The following is a 20694-nucleotide window of genomic DNA, read 5'->3' on the forward strand; positions in this document are numbered from 1 at the left end:
AGCTGGTAAACTGCACTTGGCAGCATATATGGTAGTCGAAGTGTGTATGTGTGTGTCAAACTGTCAAACAGCAGTGGAACAGACAAATCCCGAAAGCACATCACCTTCAAAGGAAGAGTACCCCAGAGGCTGTTTGAGTGTGTGTGTGTGTGGGTGTGTGTGTGTGTGTGTGTGTGTGTGTGTGTGTGTGTGTGTGTGTGTGTGTGTGTGTGTGTGTGTGTTAGCAACTGTATCAGACACAGTCACACTGCAAGGCCATTCCTTAAGACTTTAGAAGCGAGAACAGAGGTGAGTGGAATACAGAGTAAAGGAAAAAGTGAAGTAAAAGAGGGAGGGTATGAAATAAATGAGAAGACAAAGAAGCACAAAAAAAAAAGAAAAACAAGGAGAGCGCAAAGTGCAAGGCATAAAGATGAAGGTGAAGGGGAGAAATACGAAAGCAAAGAGGGGTGGATGAATAAGCAGAGGATAAAATAGGTGAAACAAGCACTGAGGGATGAAGAAAACGACAGACGGATACAAAGAGGGAGGAAAGCATGAAGTACGCAAGGAAACAAATGAATGGTCAGAATTATTTAAAGAGGAAGCACACTGGAAAGAAAGAAGAGAAAGAGGAGAATATAGGTGGCGATTATAACACAGAAAAGGAGAGAAGGAGGCAAAAAGTACTTAGGCAAAAAAAGAGGCTACACTGATCATAAATTAAAACATGAATGAAGGGAGGAAGAGAGAAATGGTGCAGAGTGTGTGAGAAACAAAAAAATTACAGGAAAGGAAAACAAGAATAAAGGAGGAAAAGGGAAAGGAATGAGCGAGAGTGGGTGCAAACAGGTAAGAAAACGAATGAATGAGTGTAGAATAAGGGAGGTGGGGTGGGACACAAAAAATGTTGGATTAAAGGGTTGCATAAGAAAACCAGAAGAAATAGAAAAATGAATAAACAATGAATGAACAGCTCTCAAGGTTGGCAGACGGTAGCTTAAAATGAAACTAGGGAGAAACAACAATGTCCACTACAGACAGCAGAAATTAACAGTTACCAAGGAAGACAGCAGAAGCATGACGGAGAAGGGAGAAAATTGAAGGAGAGACGGGGGAGGAAAAAGTGTCAGGTATGCACAAAGAGGGAGAAGTAGCAAAGATGGACAGAAATGCACTGAGAGGGGGGAAAATGAAGGAAGAACAAATAGAAGAGGGAAGAAGACAGGGCAGCTGGAAGTTCTTCAAAAGAGGAAGAGTCTGGAATTAATGGAAAACCAGAGAGAAGAGCTGCTTGCAGGAGGCTGTCGAGGCTGGAGAAATGTATTCAGCTCCTAGAAAAAAAGCTTATTCTTTTCCATGATTGTTTCTCTGTGCCTGTAGGTTATCAAACACAATCACTGTCACTTGTTTGCTAATCACAACATGCTATAATCAGTGGAAATGGGACAAATATACGGTTATAGTATGATTACTTTTTCAGTGTTACACAATGGTTTATTATGCTATTTCATTTAATTCATGCAAGAGGCTTATAGTCTGTGTGTATGCTCACTCATCTATCTCGAGCTCCTCCAACACTTGACAAATGACATCAGGGAATTATTTATAATTTCAACGCTGCTTAGCCCCAGCGCACGTGCACTAACACACTTACAGGTGTGAAGCAAATCCTTTTTCCTGTGAAAACTCTTCGGGAACCTTTGGGACTTACAGTGAACTGTAGTGGCCAAGTGCAAAAGTGAGTGGGCATTCGAAAATACGTGTCCGTGTGCAGATGTTAGCAAGCGTAATCAAGAGGCCGGCGGCAGGAATAGTATTTTTTTGTTTGTCTGCATGTGCACAGGTGCATGCAAACTTCGGTCATGGCTGCCTTATTAAATGACAGGCACATAACCTTCTGTGTGTGACTGTGTAAAAATATGCTGCAATGTGTCACACCTACACAGAAACATGTTAAACACACAGCAGCATTCAAAGGGGACTCTGCTAAATTCAAAAGCTCACATTAATGAGGGCAATATGAATAAGCTGATGACAGCCTGGTCGTTAGCAGGTAATGCTGTCATGATCACGGACGATAGACAAACACCTGGGTATTGTACAGCTGTTTTACTGAAACACTCATGAAGTAAAATAATGCAACCACTTGCCTAAAAAGTACTCCACTACAAGTACCAAGTAGATGTATCACTTTGCATCAAGGTAAGGTTCTCTAAAATTTACTATAAATGCTTTGTTGTCCTAGTGGAGTATTTCAATTTCTGTAATTAAACAGATTTGAATTTAATGCTGTTGATAACACACTGTCAAAGATTCATGTGAACACAGAATCCCCTTGGACTCAAAAATAGGATGATTAGGTTTTAGCGGTCAAAGGTCAAGGTGACAGTAAGCTTGTATCAAGTATCAAATTTCCAATATGTTTTTAGCCAGAGCTAGTATATGGCTCTTTTTAGTAGTTTTTATTTTTTCAAACCTGTGTGTATTTTTAACATCTGACATCTTATTCACCAAAGGTAATTAAGGTTTCTCTAAAACGAGACACCCCTTTGTCCTCCAATCAACAACCCCTCCAGCCTAAATGACAATACAAATCAACGACCTTTGTCATCCCAGAAACAATCATCAAGGTTTGGTTATGTTGAGCCACAAAACCACTTTTACAATATTTATTTCTTCTGCCAATACTAATCAGGCAGTGTCATACACGCTGTAAAGATTGTAAAGACAGTGTTGTTTTTTCTGACAAGTTGCTGCTGTTATCTTATTGGTCCTAGATTGATCTGCCTGATCTGTCTATATTCAGGGCTGTAGTCCCTCTATTTTTGGATGGATGCTGCATAACATTACTTTCCACTGATAATACTGAACTTGTCTATGTTTTGACTGTCTCCATTTCATTAATTTTTAAAAGGCTTGAAAATTAAAGTTATCAGCCCAGTAAAATCTGTAGATGTAGTTGGTGTTGGAGCCCACCTTTACTGTATGTGACACATGCACACATCAGCAATCTTGACACTTTATACACAAGTGCAGTCATAAGTGACCATTATATCATCGGATTTAATGACATCCTAGATGTAAATCTTTAATATCAATATGAAACATAGGCCCTCCACTTCCTGCCACCTCCTCAACTGGCTGCCTTCTTCACTGTCTCCAGTGACATTCCAACAGTGGGGGACTGAAAGCTGATCAAACAGGAAGGATTTTGTGAAATAACTGTGGTCAGAGAAGTGCATATGAATGAGAACAGATAGTGATAATCACAGCGCATGCAAGGGAAATCTACAAGGACCCATATGGGATGTAATTCACACTTTACCTAACACTTACATATGATTTCAAAGCACTCTGCAGGGAGCAATAGCAACACAATGTGTTGGAAGGAAAATCCTGGCAAAAATATTGTATGATTCTTGGCTTTTAAGCATCCTGTTCCAGTTAGGCTCACATACAATGAGGTACCTTGTTCTAATAGGGCTTACGTATTTTCTTGTATCTTGTTCTGCAGTTGTAACTTTTTTGTTCTTGCTACATCTGTGCAAGCAAGGATAGTTCAATGTATTTACTGTACTAATAATCTCAGCCTAAGTATCATGCTACAAAATGGCTCGAAGTTGAAAGTGTGTTGCTCTCAGAATAGTGGACAACATCAAAGCATCTTGTTCTAGTTTGGTTGGAATAAATTTAAATATTCTGTATCCGTAAGGGATGAAATGAAGTATCCAGTACCCACAAGACTTAAATACTGTATACCGACATCCATGTGGTGTGCTTTTTGCATGATTAAAGGAATAGTTGAGGTTTGGGATCTTTCAAGCTAGCCTTAAGAGAAACTTTTGCGAGTCTTATAAGCCAACGTAAGGATTTTGCTCGCTAAAACTGCTTTCCACAGTGTTGACAAATGTTTCCACCCAGAACAAGACTAAATCATAAAAAAACGAGGGCTACATTTTACAACCCTCATTAAAAGACAGGAGGCAGAGCTGGAGGTAGCAGAGCTTAAGATGTTGAGGTTCTCTCTGGGAGTAACGAGGATGGACAGGATCAGGAATGAGGACATCTGAGGGACAGCTCATGTTAGGTGTTTCGGAGATAAAGTCAGAGGCCCGATTGAGGTGGTTTGGACAAGTTCAGAGGAGAAACTGTGAATATATCGGTAGAAGGATGCTGAGGTTGGAGCTGCCAGGCAGGAGGTCTAGAGGAAGACCGAAGAGGAGATTTATGGATGTAGTGAGAGAGGACATGAAGTTACTAGGTGTGAGAGAAGAGGATGCAGAGGACAGGGTTAGATGGAAGCACATGATATTAGATATTAGCACATGACATAGATTTCATGATAAAGAATTTCACTTCAATGTTCACAAGAGGCCAACTACCTTTTAGTAGTTCTTAAGTCAAATTGAGTTGGAAACTATCAAACCTACAGTGTTCAAAGAAAAAGTCTATTTTAGTCTCTTGCCTGGTGCCGTCCTAGAAAACAAAAGCTGTGGCTGGGTTTGTTGTTTATCCAGTGACCGGCTTCCTTCTCAAGTTTTTAGGGGACTTAACTTGGAAGGGAATTTGTACAGGTAGAGTATTATTGCAGTTTGAGATCCTGCCCTGGACTTTTATTTTGTAACTTTTTCTCGACCTTCCTGTTCCCAGCCTGTTCCACCAGCTTTTCCAGTCACAATCACTCATTATTGTTTACACCTATTCCCCTCACTATTTAGATCCAGTTTTCTCCACAGTTCTGGACCAGATCCTTGTCTCACTCCCGGACTAGTCACCTTGCTCATGATCTACCTGACTCTGGTTACTTGGACTCTGTTTGCCTGTTGGTTCCGGTTTGAGGTTTGGTCTGTTTTTGCATTCAGTTTCTTTAGTCATTTTTGTTTTGGTTTGTAGTCTATATTTGATATTCTTGTGGAGTGTTTTGCTAACTGACGTTTTTTTTATTTTTATTTTTTTTTTGTACCCTCCTCTTATGAGCGAAAATGCATTTATTTTATGTTAGTTCTTGAGTTTTCTTCCTGTTTATATATATATATATATATATATATATATATATATATATATATATATATATATATATATATATATTATTATAAGTAGCACGTCGCGGCTAATAGTGATCAAACTGGGCATAAATAAACCTTTTGCTGACTGTTACATGCATTTCTTGGAGGATATTGCTGTGGGGGAAAGCATGTTGATTGATTTACCCTTATTATGCTGTTTTCATCTGTGTACTGGTTCATGCATGTTTGATTCACCATGTAATGCAAAATCCTCATAAAATTCAAAAAACTCTGACACAACTATTAGTTTTAACTTCATTTCTGATTCATTCTGTAACCACGTGTAAAAAGCTGGTTGATCATATTCGTTTGCTGCAGGGGAAAGGAAAAGACTGATACTTGTGTTAAAAACACAAAATGACTGAATATTCATGAGTCTCAGGTGAATAATGAAAAAAAGAGTGCTTTACAACAGCCCATTAAGTATGGGTTATTAACATTTTAACCAGGTGGCTAAAAATCTCGCGACTATTAAAACTTGACTATGAAATAGGCAATTATTTATGGTCCCGTCTACTATTTACTGATCTCTGTAACAAAGAAAATGTAAAAATGTGGGCTCCATTTATTTTAGATGTCATAAAAGGGTGGAATAACATTCCCTTATGTATTTCATTATGCATTATCGAAAGTCCCCTTACTCTCACTGATGTAATGCCAGTGTTAAGCTGCAAATCATAATATTTTTGAATCAGGCCCTTTGGTATTTCTATTGGTTAGTTTAAGTATAAGATGTAAAGTCAGACTTCAGATGTCTCACATACAAATTTAATTAACATGTGATTTTTCTGCTGTTAATTTTATTTTCTGCTTTTATCATGACCTGTGATCTGTATTCATGCCCTTCTATAACACTGTATTATTCATAGTTAGTTGTAACTCTTAATAAAGAATCTCAGAATCTCATAAAGACAAATTCAGTAATTGATTTAAAACTAAAAAAAAAATCTTAGTCACAGGAATAAAACTTCATATTTGTTTAACCTATCAGCAGACCACCCCTTCTACCACCTTAGCCATAGTTGCCCCTACTTGATGAGTTATTTTGAAAAATCATTTGGAAAAGAAGAGGTCATATAATAATGTCTTAATTTTATGTTTTGTATTTTAATAAAATATAATAATGTAAATACCCATATATTTTATTTTTAAGACCCACAATTTCTATCTTGAAGTTGGACAACTAAAACATCTTAGCTACTTGCCAGAAATGCAAGTGGTCTACAAAGCTTATGTCTGCATTGCATTATACATGGGGGAAAAAAAAAAATTTCAAAGTTAAACTAGAGTTTAAATCATTAAGTCATTCCAGACAGTTACTCCACCACTGTACTATAAGAGGTAACATGATTTAAGCACAATAACCTGAGTAACTCAAATTAAGCATACAAAAGTAACACTTCATATTCTTCTTTTCCTTTAAGTGGATGTTATTTTAAATGTGATGGCCAAAACGTTAGAACAACCCCTTATTATAATGTCCTTCGGTCGACTTCAACACCCACTATGACTTCAATAATAAACACATAGTAGAAATATCCCCATTCTAACAGTTTCGATTTAAAAACTCCAAAATTATAACATTGTAAAAGTAGAATTAATTGCAGAGCTGCTGTTTTGGATTGCATTCGATTGTACAGGTGGACAGGGAATGTATCTACTAACATATGTACTGTATTAAAGCCTTGAGTTTTAAAGCAACAAATACTGCACTCATATCCTTTCCAATTGTTTATTGGGTGTTTCATGTCAAACAATAAAATGTGGGATTGGCGGATTTATGTCTATACATACACTGATGAAGATGAAAAGTCACTCCTGGTGGCTTCCACAGCCTCTGTTGACGTATCTATAAATCTGAGGTATCTGTAAAGCTGAGAAACAGCTTTACATCATCTGGCCCACACAACAAAGGACAAACAGAGGTCAAAACGCACACAATCTCTATTTACGGTGACTGTATGTGATTGAATGTACTTGTGCTTAGTGATACCTTGTTCTTCTTTATTATAGAACATTGTTTTATCCTTCGCTAATTTCCAGTTTTTCTAATCACACCTTAGCATGTTTACTCGTCTCACAAACATAAACTCTTTTAGACCTTCCAAGGTTTATAAAGCCACTCAAGGTGGAATGATAAAACATCTGCATGTACTGTAGGGTCCTGGCCCTGCAGATCTGTAGCTTTAAGAGAGTTTTTTATCTAAAGCATTTCAGAATATTCAGCTGTAACTATTCAGAATCAGTTAAGTGTGCTGTGATGATGCAAAATTGTGAACCAGTCTGATTATACCTGAGAGGACACGTGACTTTCTTCAAAGAAATGTTTGAAATGGTAGGATCAAGGCCATAGGAAGAAATTCAGTCCCTTTGGTCAGGTTTTTATGCTTGCTTCGTTTTTTTCTCTCTCCGCTATTTGAATACCTAAAAATATATAGTTTTGTCTCTTTTATCCACAAAAAGCATCTTGTAATATTTTGCTTAGAAAGCCTTTGTGTTATGCTAATTTAAATTCCATGTGCTTGAAAAATACAGAAATTGTCTTCAGGGGTCATTGTCTCTGCAACATAATTCCTGCAGAGGACTGTGCACTAGCTCCTCCGTGGGTGAACGCATGCCATCCACAACAATCAGTTGGTTCATAGGTGAACCCTGTTGTCATTCTTTGCCGGGATGCCTTCAATGGCTGCACGCAGAGTTTTGTGCCACTTTCCATAGGAAGCATGGAGCAGGCTTAAAGGGACTTGCACACAGATAACAGTATACTGTATAGTATAATGTGTCAAGACAAAGGGCTTTACATTTAACCTGACTGAAACATCGAACAAGACAAAATAGCCTTAAGAAAAATCCTGAATGCGGAAAACACTTCCACAAGTGCCATATGATTTAGAAAATTAGTTACAGAAATGCATCACTCACTGATTTTATTATCCGTGTATAGTGAAGTCTCCAGTGGTAGAAATCTTGCTGCTATTTAGGCTACATTACATTAACCTCATAACAAATTCAAAAGAAGTTGGTCTTCATAAACCGCTATTACACTATTTTTCCATAATTCAACTTTACATCCATCTATTGTTTCTCAAACATTCTAAACCACCCAGGACACATTAAACCTGACAAAATATGTCCCAGTCTCAACTCCCCATGTGGAGTCTATAAATCTTGCAAAAACCTATAGTTTATAGTTTCATACAGGAAACATATCCATCCTAGCTCCATCTGCATTTGTGTTTTGACAGCCCCTCCTCACTTGGCAAGTAGTGGGTGTCATTACAGGTCACTATAAGGAGTTTCCATTTACATCATTCCCTTACAATCACTGAACATTATTTAAATATCACAGACGGCAACATTCCATACAGTACTTTTAAACAGTTAAGAGAAACTAGAAACTTTACCTCTTGAATATGTTTAAAATTCATGTCTCATTTTTCAGGAGCTTGATCTCATTTTTAGACAAAACTTTTCTTAATTCTGCTTTCATTGCAGTTCCCTCAGTTTTTGCTGTAGGCAATGAATTCCTTCAGCGGACTTTCAAAAGCAAGACACCTTAAATATATCAAGCTCTTCTTCAAAATCAGACAGGAACACAAAATAACAGACATATTGACAAAACCTTTCTGTTACAAAATAACTTTTAAGTGCCAGGAGAAAAAATGAAGTTAATTAGAAACACTTTTTTTGCCCATTTAGCAGTGCAGCCAGCCTTTCTGAACCAGTAAAATGGGAAATCCTAATATACACAGAATATTATAATAAAGATGCATTCCGACTCAAGAAGCCTATATTTATCTCTTTTGTACATTTGCAGAAATATAAGTGATGCAGCATCTATGGGATTGATTCCCAATTGTTGAGGTTTGCCTACTGCCATTCCACCGCTGAGGGTTAAAGCTCTGATCTATGATCAGTGACTTGCCCCTGCTGATAGGTTGCAGGTTTACGTAGAGGTGGAAGACAGCAGAGGCAGCGGGTGTTGTTGTTGTTGTTTCACATGACTGATTGTCACTTTAATCTTGTGAGTCTTGGCAAGGAGAGACTGAGGCAATTCAGCAAAATGAAATCCTGTTCGACCGAATGACTGAATCAAAAGCTGCAGACGTAGTGAACACAAACACACAAACACACACACACACACACACACACACACACACACACACACCAGGAGCCAGAGCTACTTGTAAGGATGAATGGAGTGGGGGTGAAGGGGCTAAAGCTGAATGAATTAGATTCACACCACATTTCTCTCGTGAGAGAAATATTCATGTTTGCAAGATTTATTCAGACATGGATATATTTTTTTAACGGAGATGAAAAGCAAGCAGTGTGATCCTCATCATATCTACTGAAGTCTAGAGAATACGAAGAAGCCTCACTTCCTCTCAGGCCCACTGTCCATTTAGGGAAAATCCTTGATTATCCTGTTCAGAAGATCTTAAGCAAGGTTATATATATATATATATATATATATATATGCTATAAATGGTCACACTTGTACAAAAAGCCTGCCAATTCAAACATTGTGAGGCTTAATACTTTTAGACTATCAAAGAATTCCATGGTTCTATTCTTACCCTGCTTTCCATCTGGCCAATTATGCAGATGGTGGTGTCTGAAATTCCACATTTGCAAAGGTCCAAAAGCCATTTCGGGAAGTCAGGACCAGAAAAAAATATCTTTGTAAAGTCTAAAAGGTAAAATTGGTTCCCACAAGGATACAGTACAAATACAAGAACACACACGGACCTGGACTACATGCATTGTTGCACACACACAAAGATTATTGAATTCAGACAAAAACAATGCATGTTTGCAGCAATGCACACATTTGTCTCACACACATTCCCAAAAGCCCACCCCACCGCAATGTTGCATTTTATTCCTTGAATTATCAGGCTCCCCCTTCGAAATCTCTTTTCCTCCTGGATTCCAGCACTCTGACCTCATCCTCTTCAGTTACTGTTCTCTCCTGTGCCGCCATTCAAAGCTTTAGCTTTTTTCTCATTTAGAGGAAACAGTAAGCAGTGACACGTGAAGCCTGCTTATCCACTGCTGATTAATTCTTTAAATGAGAGCTAGGATGGATGTGCTATGTTCAAAAAGGCATCTTAGTACAAAAGGAATTGCGTTTCTGTGTGAGAGCCAGAGAAGAGTGTTTATGTATATATGTCTGACCATCTGTCTTTCTGTGAATGTCTCTCTGTGGTTAGTGTGTGTTTAAAGACTCATCTGACATCCCCAGTCCCTCAGGCCATTAGTCTGAAAAACAAACAGCCATTATAAATCAACCTGCATTCATTTGGTGGGCATCTGTCCTTCATCATGACCGCTCTCATGGCATCAGTGTGAAAAATGAGGGTAGAGATAGAAGGACAAAGATAAAATTGTTGTATATATTCATTATTGTCAGTGACACCCACTTTTAGAGAATGGCTGTAAGCATGATTGCAATAGAAATTCCTTCCTCTGCCTACGACACAAACAGAGAAATAGCCATTTCATTTTAAGAATGCAAATCAGGGAGCACAAATACGCATGTTGAAAAGGAAACATAAGCCTCAAATAGGTTAGTGACAGCGGAAATCAAACTCACCCTCAGCAGTGGCAGCTACACTAAACCAACAACATAGGGCAATGGTGGCAATAGAGATGTGGAGATACAGAAACACAAACTATATTTATTTCCATTTCAATGCTCTCTGTGATGCAGTATTCTTTTCCATTTTCTTCCCAATAAAGCATGCTGAATTGAAAATCTATTTGAAACGACGGAGGACAGAAAGACTGAACTGAACTGAGAACAAGACAAGGACAGAGTGTCTGAAACGACAATCCTGTGTCTTATCGTTCATTCAAATGTGGCATCCAGTTACAACAGAATACAGATGAGTTCTTAATTCACAACTACTGTAAATCTGCCTTTGTGTTTCCTAGTGAGCCAGTCGCACACTAATTGTTTTTCCACAGTGCCTTCACACTGACTCATGTCAGAGTTTGACATCCTATCAGTGGGGCCATCAGCCCCGACTACTAAAAATATTTGCACTCGGGTCACAGCCAGGCGCTTTGGATAAACGCCTCCACCAAATGTTGCGCATGAAATAGCACTTGTGGCTCAATCTCTTGGGGGTAACTGAAAGAATCAGCGTTTTCCCTCGCAGATTATGTTGTTGAAAGGCGGAGGAGAAAAAAAATAAATTTAAAAAAATCTGGTCCCAAAATGTCCCAAGCGCTCTAATCCTCCCTGGAGACAGGTGGATTAGTGCAACATTCATTGAATAAATGCGCACACACACACAGATGATGACACACACACACAGAGAGAGTCACACACGATGATTTAATTATCAGTTTGGTGCAGGTATTTGATGCTGAATCCTCCCCTGAGAGGAGACGCAGAGCGGGGATGGACAGGCGAACAGCCACACCCTCTCATAGAAGACCCGGCAACACACCGTCACAGACCTGAACACACCCTCTGAGTCATATACAGCATCTGGACAAGTCCGTTTTTATTCTCAAACCAAAACGACAAATTCAGATAAGAAGAGCGCAGATGAAAACATATGTATGAGTGCGGAGAGACTTTTAAGGTGTTTATCACGTGTGTCAGAGCAAAAATTTCAAAACTCACAAAACGCTTCCAGTACATAATGTGTTTATGTAGCAACAGACATCGCAGAGCTGACACCGCAGCTCTCAGTCTCCACAACACCTCGACTTCTACATCCACCTGTAAATCCAGCGACGCTACCAACATGTATTTTGTCGCAAAGCTCAGTTACACCTGTCAGTCTTATTCTCAAAGGGTTTCTACTCTCGAAAAGACCAGGTATCATAAAAGTTTCATCTAATCCAAATGTGATCCCCCTGCAGTTATATTAACTAACTTTCACCTTCTGTCCCCCTCCCCCCATAACTCCAGCAACAGCTGACCTCCATCCACTGACCGTCCGTGTCAAAAACGCAAGGGCGCGCGAATATTGTCATCTCTCTGGAGTCCGCTTGTGGTTTTATATATATATATATATATATTTAAAAAAAAAAAAAACATTCACTCACCGTGAAGACACACGATTGTTCCTCCTGCGATCCTGCACTTTGTGATGTCCTTCTTCTTAAGAGCTACATCCTCTTCCTTATGTTTCAGTGCCTTGAAGCATGTCCATGTTATTTGTTCGGTTTGAGAAGTGAATGTCCGCTTTTGTTTTATCTTCTGAGCTGAGGCACAAAAAACTCCGGAGTTGTGTATGAGTCGCTTCAGTCCGTCCTCAGCCCCGATTTCTAGCAGTTCGTCTCGGACGCAGCGGCAGTGCGCAGCGGCGGACGCACAGGACGCGTTCTGCGGTTCGTTTTTTGGTCCAGTGCGCCCCGACACGCGTCTTGCACTAGCACAAAGGGAAAACAAAACGACAAAATAAATCCTTCTTCAAGTTCTACACAAAAAATGAACGACAATTTGTCTATTTAGTTAGATGCTGAAAGATCAGTCGCCTTAAGGAAAGTTTAAACACCGGAGAAAAGAGCACGAAGGAGACGGGAGAATCAGCGATAAATGACTTCTTTTGACTGTGACTGGAGCTGAGTGAGGGGAGGCAGGGGCACAGGAGAGGGGGGAGGGGGGGGGGGAGAAGAGAGAGAAAGAGAGAGGGACAACCAACGACCACGAGTTGCCTCCCTGTGCTATTGTGACGCCTCAGACCAGCTCCTGCCTCTAGATGCAAAGCAGTTGCACAGAAGCCAAAGGCTACATTTGGGATTCTTCAAGTCCTATATTTATTTATGCGGTAGGAATGTGGCAGCAGCAGCTTTGGTGCTTACGTTCCTTGAGGTTCACTGATTGAGTGGACAACCATTTTTACCTTTTGTTTGACAATTCTGTCACTTGAGATATTTCAGGAGTGGCCAACCACGTGCAACAGTCTGTAGGTTTAGCAAGTGTGGTCTTCACCTAAATGAGCCTCTGATTCCAGTGCTTGTAAATGATGGTTCCGCCTGCTTCATTTATTGTTGTTGTTGTTGTTGTATGCTACTTGGAAAACTATAATCTAAATGCCTCAGCCCAACACTAAGCCTAATGTTAAACTACAATTAACTCCACTCTCAATCCTGACACCAATTATCTCATATGCAATATCAATGTTGAGAATACTTTTTTTTTTTTTGGTGCAATGTGTAACCAACTCCAGTGCATTCACAGATCCAAATATCGTCTAATCAAATCAAATTTTGACTCTAAGGATGTGTTTGGTTGACAACCAGAAACAGTGATCTTCTATTTGATCAGGGCAGCATAGGGATTCAGTGGTCATTGCTGTTGTCTCACAGCTGCTGGGTGATGGGTTTCACCCTGCCACTGACTCTAAATACTCCCCGCAGGTGTGAATGGTTGTCTGTCTCTTCTTGTGACCCTGCAGTGACCTGTGCAAAGTGTGCCCCACTTCCTTTCCAGTGACATCGGCTGCGCATTCTACCTTGACCTCTAATGGTGGAGATTATGGATTAATTGATTATTCCAGTTTTCATTGGTGAAATCATAAGGCATTCACAAATGTAAATTTAAAAAAAGCTATTCCAGTGACAGCTGCCATTTATTGTTGACTAAGAGTTGGCTTTGCAGCCATGTGTGCCCTGTTGAGCTTCGCAGATCCAAAAAGCGCACAGCTACACTACAGGGGAAAGCTGGGAAAGGCTCAAATTTATGAGAATATTCTCTGCTGCAGTGTAAGTGACAGCCAGATGGGAGCCAACCACAATTGCCTGCCTTTCAGTGGAAACTGAAGAAGATAGTCACAATGTCAGCTGCACAATTTTGTACAATGTGTCCTTAACACATCACATATACACCATTAATTTTTGGGACAGAAAAAAAGAGAAACAAATTGCCACCATCGCTGCTGTGTTTTGTGGTGGCAGATGCACACGACTTCCTGGTAGGAGCAAGCTTGTAAATTACAGTATACTCAACAAACAACACGGCGAGAAGGTGGCTACTGCCAACCAACGTTATGTTGTATGCACACACATAAATCGACAAAGCTTTTTTGGGGGGGGGGGGGGTGTTTGCATTGTGTATTTTAGCTTGTGACAGCTGCAGAAAGCCAGGTGTGACCAAAATAACTTTAGTTATGAATTATGCAACACAGGGGACCTCGAACTGGAGCAGCTAAATGGAATTCAACAAGTTTTAAAATTTTGTGGCCTTATACTATAAAACTTACACCTACAGCTGGAATAATTCAAACCACCTAAGAGACTGCCAAACCTTTCAGCCAACACTTTCAATCTCACTTTCTAAAATATCCCACAGATTGGTTCTCATAAAGATAGTAAGAGCACACACACACAAACACTAAACTGTAATACTATAAATTGAAACAGGCATTAGCATCTCATCTCTTTAGCTTTAAAATTAATTATCCTTTAGCAAGCAGTCCCTTCATTTATACTGTCTATTCAAGACGCACACACATTCATGATGAGAAAAGAGGATTTGCTTTCTTAACTCTCTCACCGTTCAACCATCGTCCACTCCTCGTCTCACACTGTGCACTGTGACGTCTCTTTCCACCGCAATGGAGCAAATCCTGTGTCCTAAACCCTCTGCGGCGCTGCATTGATTCTGTTTACCTGTTACTGTTGATCCTGTTAGCTTACACACACACACACACACACACACACACACGCAATAAGCCTATAATAAAATTTATTTCATTACTATGTGTCAAAAGGGGGCAGTGTATTTTAGCAGTGTATAGTTTTGGATCAAGGCTTTACACCAGCAGCCATTATAGTGTTATACACAGTGTATATATATTTCATAACGTTAGTCAAACGCTGTCAAACACTGCAGAGCTTTGCTCTATTAGATTTGTATGAAAACCAGATGCATTTCAATATATTTTCACCGTGTTTAGTGCCTTTTCTGAGAAGAAGTGCCGTACATGGCCCATTTTTAATGCAATTTTAAGTCACAAACAGTGGATTGTGTTTTTCTTCACAATGACTGGCTATTATGTATCTTTCCATCTGGCAATAGGCCTCTCGTGTGATATTAAAATGCAAGAGTTTCATTAAATGTCACACAAACAGAATACCACAATGAATTACTCAGAATTTACATATCCTATATTTGTCCCTTACTGCGAAAATGTCAGCATGTTGCTGGAAAGAATAACTGAAGCAGCACAAGATCAGCTTAATTTTTATTCCAATCCATGTCAAACCTGTTCTCTAGATTACACTGCACTAGTTTGCTCAGGGTTCAATCGGATCTGTCACATAATCTACTTACACTATATTTATTGTCCTTCACACATAAAGGTCTAAGAGAACTTAGTGCTGTTTGAAAACTACATATAAAACACAATGATATGATTGAAGGCTGTGGATGCAAACCCTCGTATTAGTGGTGTTCGTTTCTCTCCTGCCAGCTAGTTAATTGTATTCACCAGCTGCCTGAGGTGTAAATTAGTTGCTGATTAAAAAGCTGCTGAACTCTGACTCCTGAGGACTATAAGGTGACAGTAAAAGACCCTTACCACACAAAGTATGTCACATACAGTACTATAACTTACTGTATACCATGACACTAAGCTAGACCACAAGATAAATAGACTTACAGCCACTGTAGGAATACTATTTTTATATGAAATATGGCGGAGTTATCCAAATTCAGTTTTGCCGGCAAACTCAAAGAAAGTAAAGAGATAAAAATTCAATGTATTACTTTAAGTGCACTTATCTTTATGAATGTATGGTGTAAGAGAAAACCTCAGTTATAAGAGGCGATTTCTGATCGCTGTGATTGTGAGACACATCTGTTACATGGGAATCTGCAATGTTGACATTTTTTCTACAATGACAGAGATTTCTAAGATTTCTAACATTTTACCCTTAATACTCAGAAATCCTCCATCTACTCGAGCTGTTCTGAGAAAATATATTGTGAAAGGACAGGAATAATGAGATGAGAGACAAGCAGTCACACAGTGGCAAAGTAATGGATGCTGTCATTTCAGAGCAGTTCAGAAAATGTGACAGCATCCCTAAACAATGCACCTAAGGCTGACTTGAGTTCTTCATGAAAACCCCCCCCACAAACTTCATGTTCATTTGAATGAGGGCAGTCTATTGAGTTGCAATGGTGGTTGTGCCAACCTAGGGCCAAAATGATGTAATGTCATCCAGCAGCTGTTATGAGACTTGATTGTTTGCTTGTAACAAGAAGGAACAACTAACAGTTCACAATTTAGCAGGTGATTTTTTTTTTATCTAAAGCGACATAAAAGCATAAATCAAGGGCAGTTTGTGGTTCAAGATCTTTCTCAAGGACACTTTGACATTGCTGCTTTTCTAAGAGTCTTCCCCTCTTCATGTTTTCATTTTCACTGGGCATCAGACTATCAATATTTAGCCATAAAATCTGTAGTTCCTTGGCTTTTCCAATTAAGTTTTAACTAAATCAGAAAACATATCTGTCTCTAGAGCATCTCTGCCCTCAAGGAATGTTCGCAAACCTAGAACTTTAATTGCACATTTTATTAACTTCATCTGGTTTAATAAGGGTTTAATCTTATTGCTTTCTGCGGAGCAGCTGGTTTAATTTTCAATTAAAAGAAATAGTAACAATTCTTGCTAAAACTAAAGTAATTTGGGCTGTGAGCAAGAAAACACTCAAATCTTATTTCAAAGTTGAGTTACAAGTGGGTTAAACATCTCCAGTTGACATATTGTTAACAGCAATTTGGCAGAATTTTACAAATAAATACAAACAATGCAGTTTTCAACTCCCAGCATTTCAGGGAAGAGAAACTAAATCCTCTGCTTGAACTAAATTAAACACACATTCATTTTAACCCTATGAACCTTTTGCAGTGGTGACAGGTTATCTACCTGGGGTGATAGCACCATTAAAACAGGATTTGAATGGTATGACAAGTAAAACTCATACAAGTGCAATTATTATAAGAGATAAAAGCTTAAGACCAAGGTGAGAATAAGATTCATTCCATACAACTATAAACAATAAATGTAAATGCTGTTGATGCATGTTCTATTATATATAAAGAATTTAAAAAAGAAAGACAACGTTGGGAACAGGATGGGGATGGACAAAATCTGTTTTTTTCAGTCTCTTGGACAATTTAATTCTCTGAAACTCCTATTTATTAAAATGTTACTTAGGGAAAACCATGCAACAATAACAAAAACACAATGCACACTTTTTTCTTTCCCTTCATTATTCTATTAATTTATTCAAGCCTCAGTCAGATGTGCCTCAATCTTCAAGCACCAGTTCACATTCTGCAGAGAAAGACAGGTCTTTTTTGATCAGATATTTTATAAAGGAGAGTAGAGAAGGAGGAAAGAACCCTTCGTTTGCATTGAACTTATTAAGAGATTAGTTGTAGGCAGGACAGAGGACAGAGGGGTGGGGTACATGGGGGAAACAAGAGGATTGAGCAGGAGGTTGGTGGAGACACACAGAGGGCGGCATTTCTGAAAGCCTGGTGTGAGTCATATTTGAGCGTGTAGAGTTCACATAGAAAGCCTGCTTCCTCATACATTAGTCCACCTACTGGGATAACAACATGCAGCTCTTTCAGAGCCTGGTGCAGCCACGACATTATAATTTTCTCCAAACTTTGCCATTTAGAAGTCAACGCAGTCCCTCTTTTTATTCAGGATCAGTAACAGAACCACTTTATTTTCCTGCTTTGAATCACCTGAGTTGATGTGTGTATTTCCGTGTCAAATCACAGAGCATACAAGCAGCCCAAAGTACACAATATATTTTTCAGAATTTTTTTTTTTTTTTTTATTAAATGACATGGCTATGTCTTTACTTTTCCCTATTGCTCTGAGAACCCTGGCTGAGCCTTTGGATTCTGTTACAGAGGAAAGCAATATCCGCTCAATCATTCCTTCAGTCACCCTATACACATCCTTTCATAATGGTTTCACCTTGACTCTGAATGCTGATTGCTTGTTTATCACACCTGTAATAAGACCTTTTTCACTGCATCTCCTAATATGTGGAGTCTTGTTTTTCCCAATAAAGCAGATGTTGGGCTCGGTATGGATGAGATGCTTAAGGTCACCGTCACAGCATAACTTTGAATTCAGTAAGACATATCTTTGTAATTTATACATAGAAACAATTCATTTGGAGGAATGTTTTATGTAGAAAGCAAAAACCTGCAACAGCTTTGCAATTCTAGTGAAAATTGTTTGCTAATTACTTATAAAACATCTAGGATCCATGACATTAAAATGGGTTAGTCACCTTTGTTTGTCTGGTAAGTTCAAGGAATAAGCTAAGTCTAAGATTCATCCTCTGGGCAGCATGCATGTCTGTATAGACTTTGACCTGCAAAACACTTAAAGTTCACCAAATTTTTTAAGATCTACCCTCTGGGAACCATGAATATTTGTAATAAAATTCACGGCAGTACAACCAATGGTTATTCACTAAGAACCTAAGAAACAAAACAAAAGGTTTGGTAGCCATGGATGTCTACTGATTATTGAACTGATCATTTAATCAATTGCCATGGATATTATTCAGGTAAAAGCTTTAGTCAAAAAAAAAAAAAAAAGAAACATTTCACATTTAAAAAAAATACCAGCAAAACAATACGTTACACTTGTACTACACTATATTTGGCAGAGCCTTTTAAAACTCAACAAGGAATAAATAAGCAAAGGAATGGTTAATAAAAACAGCACAAGAAGGCAACAAAAGTCACTATCAGAGAAAGTAGCAGAGGAACAAAAGCAAGAACACGGAGTTGTGTCAAAACAAAGGTCAGTACCACAGTGATCTTTGGAAATGTAATAACCAAAGATTCAATACAAAAAAAGAAAGAACACAAGGTATATTCTCCTTCAGTGATACAAAGGTTACATAGGACCAAAGAATACCTTGCTACAAACCCATTTCTGTAGAGCTCTCAAACCCATTTAGACACACATTTACATGAAGACATGTTTAAATAGGATGTTTAAAAAGGAAGTACAGATGCATGAACACACACACACACACACACACACACAATATTCCAATCATGTCTCTACGCTTCTTGTTTCCATCCGAATGTGTTGAATGTGTCTTTGCTGCTCTGTGGCCTTGTAATTAGCCTGTTGCATTAAAAGTATCAAACAGTATCATAAGGGCTTTCTGTAAACTTAACGCAGAGAAGGAGAAAAAAAAAAAAAAAAGCAGCTACTGACAACGTACAGGTTATATTTGTGGAGCTGCCTGAAGGTAATGGTATCAGAAAAATAAAAAGACTGAAAATGAAATATGACGGTGGAATCTCAGCTGAGACCTAATTTATACATATTTATTCCTGGACAGGACTTTTTTGAAGTTTGCTTTTACCACAGAAAGTCTTATTTCAGGAAAAAAAATAATTATGGGTAAAAAAAAAAAAGAAAAAAAGAGTCAGATTTCTGTGAAATGTGGGCTGAATATTCATGATCTCCAGAGGAGGATTTTTATATAGATTGCAGCAAATCCTCCCTTCAGCTAATGGAAAAGCAGGAGGATTTCAAGTAATCACACAGAGAATTTAAGAACTCCCTTAACACTTATTTCTTTTATAGGTTTAATATTTGAGGAGAACAGGTAGAACTTCAGAGGATTTGTGACGCAACATCAGATTGATTTTGAGAGATTCTTATTCACTTCTGTTAAATTTGACTTGATATCTCTTTTATATTCTGAAAAGTAAGGTTTTTAAATGCTTCCTAAATCTTTAGAGCTGTAGGGGGCACCTGCTGAGTGGGGTTTTCTCCACCAAGGTTATTAACAGGCATTGTCAGACATTTCGTCATAGCTGTCTTTGGAAATACTAATCTGTGACATTTAAAGAAGTTCTATTTTTTGTTTGTTTGTTTGTTTGTTTGTTGAAGATGTACTGGAGCAAAAACATTAAAATTCATACGATGCCTGTCTCACTCTTGTACCTTTGAGAATATAATTAATTGCCAACAAGATTTTCTTGAGGTCAGACTTTGGACCGATAGCATTAAATCACAGCAGTGGTGGTTGTGAGTGTACAATTGCCCTCATTTTATTACAGTTGCAAACAGTGTGAGGCAGGTAGGAAAGAATCCCATTTACATATTAAACAGAAACAAACAAAGTTAGGTAAAGACCAAAAACAGCAACTTAAAGGTCAAGGACTTCAGGTTCATTGGTTCTGCAAAAAAAAAAAAAAAGAATTAAAAAAATAAAATAAAAAAAAAGTTACAAGGTTGTCCTGCATTAGAATCAGCAAGTGCCCAAAATGAAATGGAAATGGAAAAAGTCTGAGTAGAAACAAGGTCAGTATGCAGACACACACTGGCGGTTTTGTTGCAGTATAGGACACCATTCATATACACACCATGAAATAAATGGTAGTCAATAGCAGTTATGTGCCTGCATGAAGCCTGAACTGTCATTTGGAACAAATCACTATCAAACCGCTGCCAAGCTATTTACATTCTTTGTCTGCCACACAGTCTTGTGGTGCTTAAGTAGGTTAAACAAAGGTTTTAAACATAAAAGACTTTGGGTCAGGTGGTGAAGCATATCATTTTGGGATCACTTGTCTTACATCAGAACTACCCTAGTGTGCAGCATCAGACA

General features: G+C 38.5%; 1 protein-coding gene across 4 annotated transcripts in view; it reads right to left on the reverse strand.

The window, feature by feature from the left end:
• htr2cl1 (5-hydroxytryptamine (serotonin) receptor 2C, G protein-coupled-like 1) overlaps window positions 1-12625 on the reverse strand; it is a 136863-nt gene extending 124238 nt beyond the window's left edge. For all 4 annotated transcript variants that reach the window (XM_067525218.1, XM_067525217.1, XM_067525215.1 and 1 more), the window contains exon 1: window positions 12117-12625. The gene's annotated coding sequence lies outside the window, so the exon portion shown is untranslated. The remainder of the gene's footprint in view (window positions 1-12116) is intronic.
• Window positions 12626-20694: the final 8069 nt, after the last annotated feature.

Source organism: Channa argus, chromosome 12 (assembly GCF_033026475.1).
Source record: "Channa argus isolate prfri chromosome 12, Channa argus male v1.0, whole genome shotgun sequence".
In the NCBI taxonomy this organism is placed as follows: Eukaryota; Metazoa; Chordata; class Actinopteri; order Anabantiformes; family Channidae; genus Channa; species Channa argus.